This window comes from Pelodiscus sinensis, chromosome 3, assembly GCF_052426305.1.
Source record: "Pelodiscus sinensis isolate ZL-2025 chromosome 3, ASM5242630v1, whole genome shotgun sequence".
NCBI classification, from domain to species: Eukaryota; Metazoa; Chordata; order Testudines; family Trionychidae; genus Pelodiscus; species Pelodiscus sinensis.
In genome coordinates, this window is record NC_143054.1 from 201,190,935 (window position 1) to 201,203,349 (window position 12,415).

The 12,415-nt window shown below is 60.6% G+C and overlaps 1 protein-coding gene across 6 annotated transcripts in view; it reads left to right on the top strand.

The window, feature by feature from the left end:
- Window positions 1-1,817: 1,817 nt before the first annotated feature.
- The window catches only part of SYNDIG1 (synapse differentiation inducing 1), a 51,031-nt gene continuing 40,433 nt past the window's right edge, over window positions 1,818-12,415 (top strand). For 2 of the 6 annotated variants that reach the window (XR_016349327.1, XM_075925866.2), the window contains exon 1: window positions 11,380-11,588. The gene's annotated coding sequence lies outside the window, so the exon portion shown is untranslated. Of the gene's footprint in view, window positions 1,886-2,944; window positions 3,641-11,379; window positions 11,589-11,790; window positions 12,045-12,415 lie in introns of those variants that run through there. The other 4 variants (XR_016349324.1, XR_016349326.1, XR_016349328.1 and 1 more) reach the window with 4 other exon arrangements.

Genomic DNA, 12,415 nt, shown 5'->3' on the forward strand with positions numbered 1-12,415 from the left:
AAACTAGGAAAATACATCTTAGATGGGGCCACTACAAGGAGGATGCATAACTGGCTGGATAACCGTGCTCAGAGAGTAGTTATTAACAGTTCACAGTCATGCTGGAAAGGCATAACAAGTGGGGTTCCGCAGGGGTCTGTATTGGGACCGGTTCTGTTCAATAACTTCATCAATAATTTAGCTATTGGCATAAAGAGTACGCTTATTGACAGGGCTCGACAAACCGCTGTTTCTACTCGTCCGTGGCAAGTAGATTTCACTCTGTGCGCCCCATTCACCAGCGCTGCACGCATGTACAGTGCCGGTCTGGCGCATGTGCGGGGCGGGGCTGGCGAGTAGATCTCGCCGCAGTTTGTCAAGTCCTGCTTATTAAGTCTGCAGATGATAACAAGCTGGGAGGGGTTGCAAGTGATTTTGGATAATACCAAGCTGGGAGGGGTTGCAAGTGATCATCAACACGATCTGGACAAACTGGACAAATGGTCCGAGGCAAACAGGATGAAGTTCAATAAGGACAAAGGCAAAGTGCTCTGAGGAAGGAACAATCCGTATCACACACAGAATGGGAAGTGACTGTCTAGGAAGGAGTCCTGCAGAAAGGGAGCTAGGGGTCAGAGTGGACCACAAGCTAAATGAGTCAACAGTGTGATGCTGTTGCAAAAAAAGCAAACATGAGTCTGAGAGGCATTAACAGGAGTGTTGTGAGCAAGACACGAGAAGTCATTCTTCTGCTCTACTCTGCGTTGATAAGGCGTCAGCTGGAGTCTTGTGTCCAGTTGTGGGCACCACATTTCAAGAAAGATGTGGAGAAATTGGAGAAGGTCCAGAGAAGAGCAATGAGAATGATGAAGGTCTAGAGAACATGAGCTATGTGGGAAGACTGAAAGAACTGGGCTTGTTTAGTTTGGAAAAGAGAAGACTGAGGAGGGGACATGACAGCAGTTTTCAGGTATCTAAAAGGGTGTCACAAGGAAGGAGGAGAAAATTGTTCTCCTTAACCTCTGAGGATGGGACAAGCAGCAATGGGCTTAAACTGCAGCAAGGGAGGTTTAGCTGGGAAATTAGGAAAAGCTTCCTACCTGTCAGGGGGGTCAAACACTGGAATCAATTGCCTAGGGAGGTTGTGGAATCTCCATCCCTGGAGATATTTAAGAGCAGGTGGGACAGACACCTGTCGGGGTGGTCAAGACCATACTGGGTCCGACCGTGAGGGCAGGGGACTGGACTCAATGATTCAAGTCCCTTCCAGTTCTAGTGTCCTGTGATTCTGGGATTGTGAGGTGGTCGCTGTGGTGGTTGTGCTACAGTGATTTTTCATTTAAAAACAAACTAGTCTATAAAAGAAAAATGTTTAAAATGAAAAACCATCAAGTTGCACATGAACATCTGCAGGGTCCTCGGCCTGGAAGGGGCAAAAGCATCAAGAACTGTGTGTTTCATATTGTGAAGAAGGCTAGCGAGTTCTGGTTTTAATTAAAGCAGGAAAATAGATTGTAAAGCAGCCCTGGTGTGTAGACAATTTAATTTTCACTCACAGATCACAAAGGGGAATGTTTGGGGAGGGGCGTATACATTCCTTCTCTAATTAAGACCTGCAGGGATCAACTCAACCCACTCACAGCAAACACTGGAGTTTGTTTGAAAAAAGAGGCAGGACGTGGGCTTTTTTTAGGGACTGTTTTTTTTCAATAACAGAAACTGTCTTGAACAGAGAGAGGCTGCTGCTAGGTGATGTATATTGCTGGGTTTATAACTTGAAAATATATGCTGTAGAGTCTTACTCTGTGTCCGGACTGTCCAGACTAATAACACTGTGTGTCCTTCTTGCAGGGAGAGCTGATTAATATGGAAACAGCAACTGCAAATTGCATTTCCCCAGGGCAAGGTAGAATCCTCTTCTAACTATGGTTGTGTTCAGTGCTGTTTGGGTTTGAAAAGCTAGTGTCTTGGGGGAGAATAATGCTAAGGACTTTTTGCTTGTTTGTTTAATCAAACGTGCATGGGAGGAAACAGAATAAGAATGTGCCCTCTCCTGTTTACTCAGTACTGGAAGATACATTTCTGAAACTTGGCTTTAAATGGAGGTTTTAACCAGGTTAGCTTTGATAGTGAAATTGTTGTCTGGGATTTGGGGGGATATGCCACATGTGCCTCTTTCTTTTCCCCGCGCCCCATGGAACGTATGCCAGCCTTTAGAAAAGGAGGGGAGACAGGTGTGTGGGTTTCTTTAAAAGTATGCTGCAAATGGTTTGGCTTGTGTATTTCAAATATGGGGGGGAGATTACTCTGTGCAAAGTGTGTTTCATGTGTGTTTAAAATAGCTAAAACGTTGGTTTTAATGTTTCAGTTGTGAATTAGGGGTATGTGCCATGTGTCTCCCGCCCCTCCTCCTCTACGGGGAAATGTCCGCACTGGGGAGGGAGGCACAGGAGTGAAATACTTTGTGGCAAACTTTGTTTGGGGCACATCCAAGAGATAGGGGCTTGTATCAAGAATGTCTGTTTTGGGAAAAACCACAAATGGTAGAAATAAACCCAACCCCGTGTGGGCAGCGGCATGTGTGAGTGCTTGTTTCACAGCTGACATGGATTGTTATAACACAACAACCCTTTTCAATAGTAGAAAACGACCCTAATTACTATTCAATGTATCCATTTGTACAAGACCGGTTCATGTATTCTGTAATACTGTTGCTCTCCCTCTCCCGCAAATACAGTCAAAACCGCAGGGACCCTTCTACCGTAGTGTATACGCAATTACAAGCAGAAAGAAAGACCGCTGAAAAGGAAACTCCTCTAGTGGTTACAGCTGACCGACGGTTGAAAGCCAGTAAAACTATCGGGATTTTAGTTGTGTAACTGGTTTTGTCTTTGGGCAAGCCCGTGGGGGGCTGGGCCCGGGGAGGAAGAGATTCGAGTGAAGGGTTTTTATGAATGTTGTAAAATATTTATTAGGGAAATAAGAGCCCTGGGCACCTCTCCAGCGGTTGCAGTAGGAGTTAGCGAGACGCCCCCCGACGGAGATTGCAAATCTGCCTGGAGACCTTCCCCAGCAGCGCCAGTGCAGAGCAGCCGCCGAGCACACACCAAGCCTCGGGGCAGGCAGCGCTCAGCTGTATCGCGCCAAAAGGCCAAGCCGGCCCTGGTAACGACGTCCCGTGACAGCGCTCCAGGACCGCGGTGCTTGACAACACCGAGTGAAGACGCAGCGGTTGACAAACCTGGAGCCTGCACTCTGGTGTGAAGAGGACACAAGAAGAGCTGAAGGTTCGCCTGAGGCCATGTCTGTGGTAACACTGCTGAACCTGTTTCCCTCATGAGGACCTGGAGGTGCCTGAACCCCCGTTGTAAAGAGTGTGAAAACTGGAGGCAAAAGCTGAGGGGCTCTCCATATCCCTGGAGACAGGCCCTCAGGTGTGTCCGCGCTGCGGAGATCGCCGCTGTCCACCTGCCGGGGTTCCAATGAGCAGGTCCGGAGAAGAGGAACGCCTGTGGGCACCGGTGGGCCTGTTCCTAGGAGGAGTAAGGGAGGCCCAGAGGAGCGTGTGCTCCCGTCGACCGCCCGCTGCGTGGACGGCGCCAACCGCCACAGGGGATACTTCGACTCCGCTATGTGATGAACCTCGCTGGAGCCGCATCCCGTAAGTCGCCTTTCCCCGTGGGCGTGGGCCTGGCCGGAGAGTGAATGTGAGGCCGTTCAAGCACCCGCAGGCCGCTGGGCGGGAGGCGCTTCTCCCTAGAGCGCCGAGCGAGCGGGCGGGGGTGTGGCAGCCAGGCGGCACAGCCCAAGGGCTGGAGAATGGGGCTGGCTGTGCCGGGGCGGGCCAGCGATACCCCCTGCCTGCGCGGAGTCGCAGGAGGAGGGTGGGTTGTAGGTCAGGGGGAGGAACAGACTGCGGCCAAGTGACGGGCCTCCAAGCGGATTCCCTGGCAGGATGAACTCGTGGACAGCAGACCAATCCCCAGGCAGGGTTTTCTTGCCCTAGGTCAGCTCGAGGCCAGACTCACCTGGCATCGTTCTCCCGTTTCCTTTATGTACCATTGCACGGCTTTCATTGCGGGGGGCAAACCAATAACTCAGGCTCCCCATGGCTCTGGAGTGTGAGCGATTCACTGTGCCAGCAAATAGACCTGCCCTAGGGGAAGGACACAACCCCTCAAGTCCCCAACCAGCCTAATTCACTTACACGTCACCCGCATGCCAGGCAGGAGGTCGCGGTTCCTTTTCTTCCCACGCATCGGAACGCCAGGCACTGGGTCGCCGGTGTGAAGGGCCTAATCACTTCTAGTTACACCGCGCAGGATGTGTGGGTCAGTCCTGCCCACTCCCTCTTCCTAAGCCCATTGGAGAGCAAAGCGAGACTTGGTCGTTCCAATACTATTCACCGACTGATTGCGTGCTGTGGAGGATCCGTCACAATGCCCCTGTTTGGGGTACTTCCTGCCCAGGGGGTGCTGCTCTGTGCGCAGTTGACAGTTCGTGGCTGCATCTGTAATTTTTGCTCATCAGAAACAGAAGTCCTGGGACAAGGCCGCTGCTCCTGTGTTCTTAATGCGGTCTCGCGCCCAGGCTGAATCTGCATTGTAATCCCAACGTTCCTTCTTCTGGGGCCTGGCCTGCATGCTTGTTTGCACCAGGCTTGCGTGAGGCCTGGGTTTGCTTTTAGGCAGGCATCACCGTGTATTGCCAAGGCAGGGTCGTGCGGGCCCCCCCACCCAGGAGACAGATTTCTGCCCGGAAGAACCAGGACTCTCAGGCAGCGCAGCCCGAACAAAGCCGCTTGCGCAGTTGTGAAGGGCTGATTCCCGGCTCTTTGCTTCGTGGCTGGATGCTTGAGCTGCAGGGCCAGGACGCTGTGAATCTACAACCCGTCCTGGACAATGATCCCTCGCTCTCCCAGGCCTTGGGAGGCAGGCCAGTCCTCGCCCACAGACAACCCGCCAACCTGAAGCAAATTCTCACCAGCAATTATACACCGCACCACAGTAACCAACTCAGGAACCAATCCCTGCAACAAACCTCGGTGCCCACTCTGCCCACATATCTACACCAGCAACCCCATCGCAGGACCTAACCAGATCAGCCATACCGTCACTGGTTCATTCTCCTGCACACCTACTAACGTAGTATATGCCATCACGTGCCAACAATGCCCCACTGCTATATACATCAGCCAAACTGGACAGTCCCTACCTAAAAGAATCAATGGACACAAATCAGATATTGGGAATGGCAACATACAAAACCCTGTAGGGGAACACTTCAGTCTCCCTGGACACACACTTGCAGATCTCAAGGTAGCCATCCTGCAGCAAAAAAACTTCAGGACCAGACTTCAAAGAGAAGCTGCTGAGCTACATGCATCTGACGAAGTGGGTCTTTGCCCACGAAAGCTTATGCTCCAACACTTCAGTTAGTCTCTAAGGTGCCACAGGACTCCTCGCCGCTTTTGCGGAGCTACAGTTCATCTGCAAGTTAGACACAATCAACTCAGGATTAAACACAGACTGTGAATGGCTCGCTAACTACAAAAGCAGCTTCTCCTCCCTTGGAATTCACACCTCCAGAACAGCGGCTAGAAGTGGGCCTCATCCTCCCTGATTGGATCCACCTTGTCATCTCTAGCCTGATCCTGGCCTGCATATTTATTCCTGCCTCTGGAAATTTCCACTACATGCATCTGACTAAGTGGGTCTTTGCCCACGAAAGCTTATGCTCCAACACTTCGGTCAGTCTATCAGGAGCCACAGGACTGCTCGCCGCTGACGCTGTGAATGTGAACACTCCTGTCAGGGGCTGTCCCGCCCCCCAACAATCCCCCCGTGAGCTCGGTGCCCTGGGCTGCAGAGAGCCGACCAGTCTGAGGAAAGTCTGGCTTCTACGTGCCCCCCTCTGCTGCAAAAGAACAGCCTCTCTTCACGGGGGGGCAGGCCAGAGGGCAGCTGGATTCCGGAGTCTGGCCCACGAGACCCTCGGCCCCCCAGCGACAAGTCCAGCCACAGCCACACGTATGTGGGACAGCCCTGGGGAGACCGATCCGCCACGTGCACGGGGCAGAGAACAGGGCACCAAGGGGGCCCAGGGCCCATTCTTCTGTTCTCGGCCTCCTTGGTGCAGAATCACGGCCCAGCTGGGGATTGGCTGGGGATTGGCTGGGGATTGGCTGTCAGTATCTGTGGCTGATGTTTCACTGCCCCCCCCCCGACTCTCCTGTGGGGGGCACAGCTCAAGTCGTTCCCTAGCCCATTTCAAAACTAGGACCCTGCCCCAAAGACCATGAAAGTCTTCCCAAGGGAGATCAGCTCAGCTCTTCCCAGCTCTGCAGCTCTGGCCTTCCAAGCCCAGCTGTCCCGCCGGCGCCGGTGCAGTGTCTGGGAAACCACACTTCCTTTCGGCAGGACCCCTGTGCCTCTGGGCCTGGGTCTCCCCTCTGCTAAGAACATAGAACGGCCAGACTGGGTCAGACCACGGGTCCGTCCAGCCCAGGGTCCTGTCTGCCCACAGTGGCCAGCGCCAGCTGCCCCAGAGGGAGGGACACAACAGGGAATCCTCACGTGATCCCTCCCCTGTCACCCAGTTCCAGAAACACAGAAGCTAGGGATGCCATTCCTACCCTCCCGGCTAATAGCCATTGATGGACCTCACCTCAATTAGTCTATTGAGCTCTTTTTTGTACCCTGTTAAAGTTCTAGCCTTCACCGCATCCTCTGGCAAGGAGTTCCACAGGTTAACTGTGTGCTGAGTGAAAAAAAAACTTCATTTTATTTTAAACCAGCTGCCTCTTATTTTCATTTGGTGACCCCTAGTTCTTATATTGTGGGAATAAGTAAATAACATTCCCTTATCCACTTTTCCCACACCTGTCACGATTCTATAGACCTCAATCCTATCCCCTTAGTCTTCTCTTTTCTGAGTTTTTCTTTGCTGGCCCAGCTGTACTGCGCTGCCCGTGGCTGGTGGGAAAGTGGAGACAGTGAGCAGGGACCAGATGGGGTATCTCTGGTGCAAGTGGCTGGGAGATTGCTGGGAAGGATGAAGCACGGGGGAGCAGGGCGAGTTCTGCGCCAGCTCTTCCGTGGCTCCCACGCGCGGAACCGACAATTCCCCAGGAATAAGCGGTGGGCTATTTCCGTTGGCTAGATGAGAAGGGAGGAGCCGTCCCGGAGGCAATCCCTCCCATGCTAGTCGCTATGTAGCCTTCAGAATGGGATTGGCACATCAGCAGGGTTGGTGGAAGCTTAACATTGGAAATGGGAGCCATCCTCAAACACGTGCTGGGTGTGAACGCAGGCGTGGGCCTTTGCGGGCTGCTGGGGAAGCCGGCTCCCATAGGATGAGCAGTTACTCACAGGAGCAGCTCCCTAGACTCCGGGGGCTTGCTCGTGTGAGCAGGTACTTGCTGGGGGGAGCCTTCAGCCCTTTGATAATACCCAGCTCCTCTGTACATCGCCAAGTGACTTACCATGGGGGTCACTGCTGTCATTCCTGTTTTACTGGATGGGGAAACCGAGGCACAGATTGGCACAGTGACTTGCCCAAGGTCACCCAGGAAGCCAGTGGCAAGACGGGCTTTGGAGTCCAGGGGCCCTGAGTTCTAGGGCAGTGCACTAGCTGCTCAGTCACACCGGTCCCCTCGTGTGCACTTCGTGTGTCAGGCCGCATGGGAGCAGTCAGGGGAGCCCTTGGCTTCGGAGGAGTTGTGCCAGCGAGAACCGAGCCCGTTGTGTTCGGTTTACCCTGGCTCGGAGCAGGCAGGTTCTGTCATGCTGGGGGCTCTTTCTCCTTTGGACTGGGCTCTCCCCTTTTAGCAGCACGTGTGCCATGCCCCCGGCCAGTGCACATCCACGCACTCCTTCCACCCCGGCGGAGCAGCGCCAGCTGACCCCGGCTGAGATCCGGCCCTCGGCTCCCAGGAGGGGAGCGGCCAATGCGATGCCACGTCCCAGCTGCAGCTGTAAAGCGATGGGAGCGCCGCTCGGGACAGCCGTGCAGACAGACCGTCAGGGCGCTGGCAACTCGTGTGACGCGCTCGGCTGCTCTCCGTCCCTCGTGGCCCCTCTTGGGCTGACGGGCCACGCGTGCTCAGCCGAGGCGCTCGCCGTGGAGGGGAGGTAGTTACAGCAGCAGCTCTTGGCGGCTTTGTTGGTTCAGCGGTTTTGACGTGGTGCCCAGACACAAAGCGTGAGCCATTCCTTTGGAAGCAGAACCCGACTGATTTCAGCTGGGAGCTTTTCTCAGCCGCCCCGGTGTGATGAGGCCCGACGCCGCTTGGCAGTGTGTTTGGAGGGAAACATCTGTTCCATTCGGGGGGAGGGGGCGTTCCTTCCTAGCACGGGCCCTTGGAGCAGCATCGTGGGGCAAAAAGGACCATGTTGCTTAAGGATTAGATCGCACCCTTGACTTACGCCGCTGGGCGTGTAAACAGGCCCCACCCCTGCCCGTAAGAGCTACGTGGCTCTGTGGGCCTGGCCCCTGGGGGGCTGGGCTGATTCCTGGGCCGGGAGCCAGAGAAGAGATTGTACCTGGTCCCAGCAAGCGCAGCAGGGAGTCAGGGTGTCAGCCCTGGCGAGATCCAAGTTGCCCTCCGCGGGAATCAGCTGACTCGATGCAGAAACATGGCTCTGCACCGAGGCCGTTTGCTCTTAACCCTGCACGTGCCTCTGGTGCGTCTCCAGGCTGGGGTCTGACCCCGTCCAGGCAGAGATGCCCAGGCTCTCGTCCACGCTTAGAGCCAGGCCCTGGCTTACTCCGAATGCTGAGCCCTCCCTGCCGTGGCTCCTGGTCCCGCCGCAGCCAGCACCTCGCGGCAGGAGCGGGACTGGCCGAAGCGCCGAGGGGCACAGCTGCGAGTCGGGTGAGTGGGGAGACAGGCCCACATCCCTCCAGCAGCGTTTGCTAAGCGACAGTCGTGCAGGGCCCTGGTGCCGGTTGTGCGGGGCCCTGGTGCCGGTCGTGCGGGGCTCTGGTGCCGGTCATGCTCCGTGGCCAGCGGTATCTGATGTGCACAATTCACGGTGCTGTGGTAAGCGCCCCCCTCCGATCGCCACCGGCTGCACCGAGCTCTGCTCCCTCCAGCACGCTGCCCCACTCACAAGGCCCCTCGCCCGCCTGGCTGCAGGCTGGAGGAAGAGGGGCACTCCCCAGATTTCCTCGGGGCTGGTTCTCCCAGGTGGGTGCCAAGTTGCAGCAGAGGCCTGGCTTGACCTTTCCAAGGGTGGAGGAGCTAAGTGGGCGCTGGCTGTACCAGTGGGGGGGAGGGAGGGGGGCGAGCCGCGGGCTGCACCCTTTTGGTCGCCCTTATCTTCCACGTCTGTGAAGGGGGTGAGCGATCCTTGTTCCCTTTCGGCTAACGGGTCCACCCGTGCAGCAGGGCCCACGCCTTCCCCTATGGAGGATTCCAGCCTACTGCTGCCACCAGTGGGGGGAGCGAGTCAGTGGCTCTAGCCCCGTGCTCGCCCTGGACACGAGGGGGGCCCAGAGGGTAGGCCGTGGCGTGGGCCAGGGAAACGCCCCGTCAGTGACCAAACGGATGGCGAATGGCGGCTCGTTCCCAGCACTAGGGCGCTGGTCCGGCCCCATGCGCTCGGTCCCGGGATGGCTCCATTTCACTGGCCTCCCGCCAGGCTGGGCAAGCTGGGAACAGCGCCTGTGGCCGCCTCTTGGCCAAGAGCCTGGAGTCACTAGCCTGTCCCAGCTTCTCAGCTGAGGAAGGAGAGAGGATGCGAAGGGAGGCTGCGAACCCCTGGCCTCCGCCGGCCCGGCTCAGCTGTCGGGCACGAATGCAGCCACAGGGCCAGTGAGGCAGGGGCGCCAAGGCTACGGCTGAGGACAGGTCCATCAGGGGCTGCGAGCCAGGTCCCTGGCCTGTGTCAATGTGGGGAGTGGGTGACGGGCGGGACCATGCCAGGATTCCCTGGTGTGTTCCCTCCAGGGCACCTGGCTGCCATGGCAACGTGCAAGCTCGCCCTGAGCACCCAGTGCAGCGGGTCCTCTCGGCCCAGGCGCCACGGCGTGGGGTAGCACCCCGGTGGGCTGTGCCATGACTGAGGCAGGGCGAGCTCTCCTGTGCTGTGGCCTGATGGTGCCCGGCTGGCAGTTGTCAGCGCCCCCTGCTGTGTTTGCCTCGCCCTGCAGCCAGCCTAGCCCGTGTGCTCGGTGCTGTACAGGCAGAGCAGAGCCGCTTTGCAGTGGGAGTCTGGGCTCCCCCCAGGGCTGTTTCTGCTCCCGCGCCCAGGGCCTGGGGCTGTGACTGGTCCCTAGGCCAGGGGCCTGCTCCAGCCAGGCAGGAGCCGCTTCCCCTCTGCTGTGCAGGGCAGGGACTCAGGCCTGCAGCCGCGTTTCACCCCAGACTCCTGGGCCTGGCCAAAGCCCCGGGGGCCTCACGGGAGCCAGTCGGGATGCGGGCCGGGGTCAGACCCGAGCCAAAGCGCAGCCACGTCTCCTCCCGGCCGGGCTGAAGGAACCCGCTGGAGGGGCTAGTCGCGGTGCCGGGGGAGGGAGGCGGCGCGGGGCCGGTTGCGGGTGCCGGGGGGGGGGCTGTGCGGGGCCGGTTGCGGGTGCCGGGGGGGGGGCGGTGCGGGGCCGGTTGCGGGTGCCGGGGGGGGGGGGGGGGGGGGGGCTGGGTGCGGGGTCGGTTGCGGGTGCCGGGGGGGGGGGCTGTGCGGGGCCGGTTGCGGGTGCCGGGGGGGGGCGGTGCGGGGCCGGTTGCGGGTGCCGGGGGGGGGGCTGTGCGGGGCCGGTTGCGGGTGCCGGGGGGGGGGGGGGCGGTGCGGGGTCGGTTGCGGGTGCCGGGGGGGGGTGGGGGCCGGGGGGGGGGCGGGGCCGGGGGGGGGGGCTGCGGGTGCCGGGGGGGGGGGCGGGTGTGCGGGGTCGGTTGCGGGTGCCGGGGGGGGGGCTGTGCGGGGCCGGTTGCGGGTGCCGGGGGGGGGGCTGTGCGGGGGGGGGGGGTCGGTTGCGGGTGCCGGGGGGGGGGGCGGGTGCGGGGGGGGGCGGGTGGGGGGGGGGGCTGTGCGGGGCCGGTTGCGGGTGCCGGGGGGGGGGCTGTGCGGGGCCGGTTGCGGGTGCCGGGGGGGGGGGGGGCTGTGCGGGGCCGGTTGCGGGTGCCGGGGGGGGGGGGGGGGGGGCTGTGCGGGGCCGGTTGCGGGTGCCGGGGGGGGGGGGGGGCTGTGCGGGGTCGGTTGCGGGTGCCGGGGGGGGGGCTGCGGGTGGGGGGGGCGGGGGGTCGGTTGCGGGTGCAGGGGGGGGCGGTGCGGGGTCGGTTGCGGGTGCCGGGGGGGGGGCTGTGCGGGGCCGGTTGCGGGTGCTGGGGGGGCGGGGGGGGCACAGCGGCGCCGAGCTGCCTTTAGGACCAGGCGGAGCGGGGCGGGGCGGTCAGTCCCCGGCCAGCCCGAGCGGCGGCGGCTGCGGCGCTTCCCTCCCGCCCTGTCTGCGGCATCCCCGCTCCGCACCGGGCTGCTCGGCCATGCGGGGCCGCTTTGCGGGCAGGCTCCCCGCCGGCTCTGCCCGCCGCCCGCAGCCCAGCGCCGCGGCGCCCTAGGCGGCTCAGCGCGCGGGAGGGGCCATGCGGGCGCGGGGCGCCTTGCGGGCAGGTGAGCGGGGCCCCGGCGGGGCGCGCGGAGGGTCCGGCCCCGGGTCCGGCGCTGCGGATCCGCTCCCCGCGGGGGCCGAGCCGGGGCGCGGGGCGGGGGGGGTCCCGGCCCGGCCCGGCCCGGCCCCACAAATCCGGGGGAACTTCGTGCCGGTTCCGCTGCTGCGGGCGCCCCGGGCTCGGCCCTAGGCGGCGGGCGCTGCTCGCTCGTTCCCGGCCGGGGACATCGGCTCCTTCCTCCCTGCCAGGCAGGGCCGGGCTGGGCAGAGACCTCCCGGGAGCCCGGGGGGCCGAGCGCCGGCCAGGGAGGAGCCGCGCTCAGACCCCGCGCCCGGGAGAGGGCGCAGCCGGAGGGCAGGTCGCACCGGGCCGGGCCCCGCGGGATCCGAGTTCTCCTCCTGGCCAAGGTGACATTTCAGCGGCTCCCGAGCGTGCGGACAGAGAAACGCGTTTGCAGGTCGGTAAATCAAGCGGAGGGACGTGGCACACCGCACACAGCACACCGCCCCCGGGTAACCCACCGCACACCGCCCCCGGGTAACCCACCGCACACCGCCCCCGGGTAACCCACCGCACACCGCCCCCCGGGTAACACCCCGCACACCGCCCCCGGGTAACCCACCGCACACCGCCCCCGGGTAACACCCCGCACACCGCCCCCCGGGTAACACACCGCACACCGCCCCCCGGTAACACACCGCACACCGCCCCCCGGGTAACACACCGCACACCGCCCCCGGGTAACACACCGCACACCGCCCCCCGGGTAACACACCGCACACCGCCCCCCGGGTAACACACCGCACACAACACACCGCCCCCCCGGTA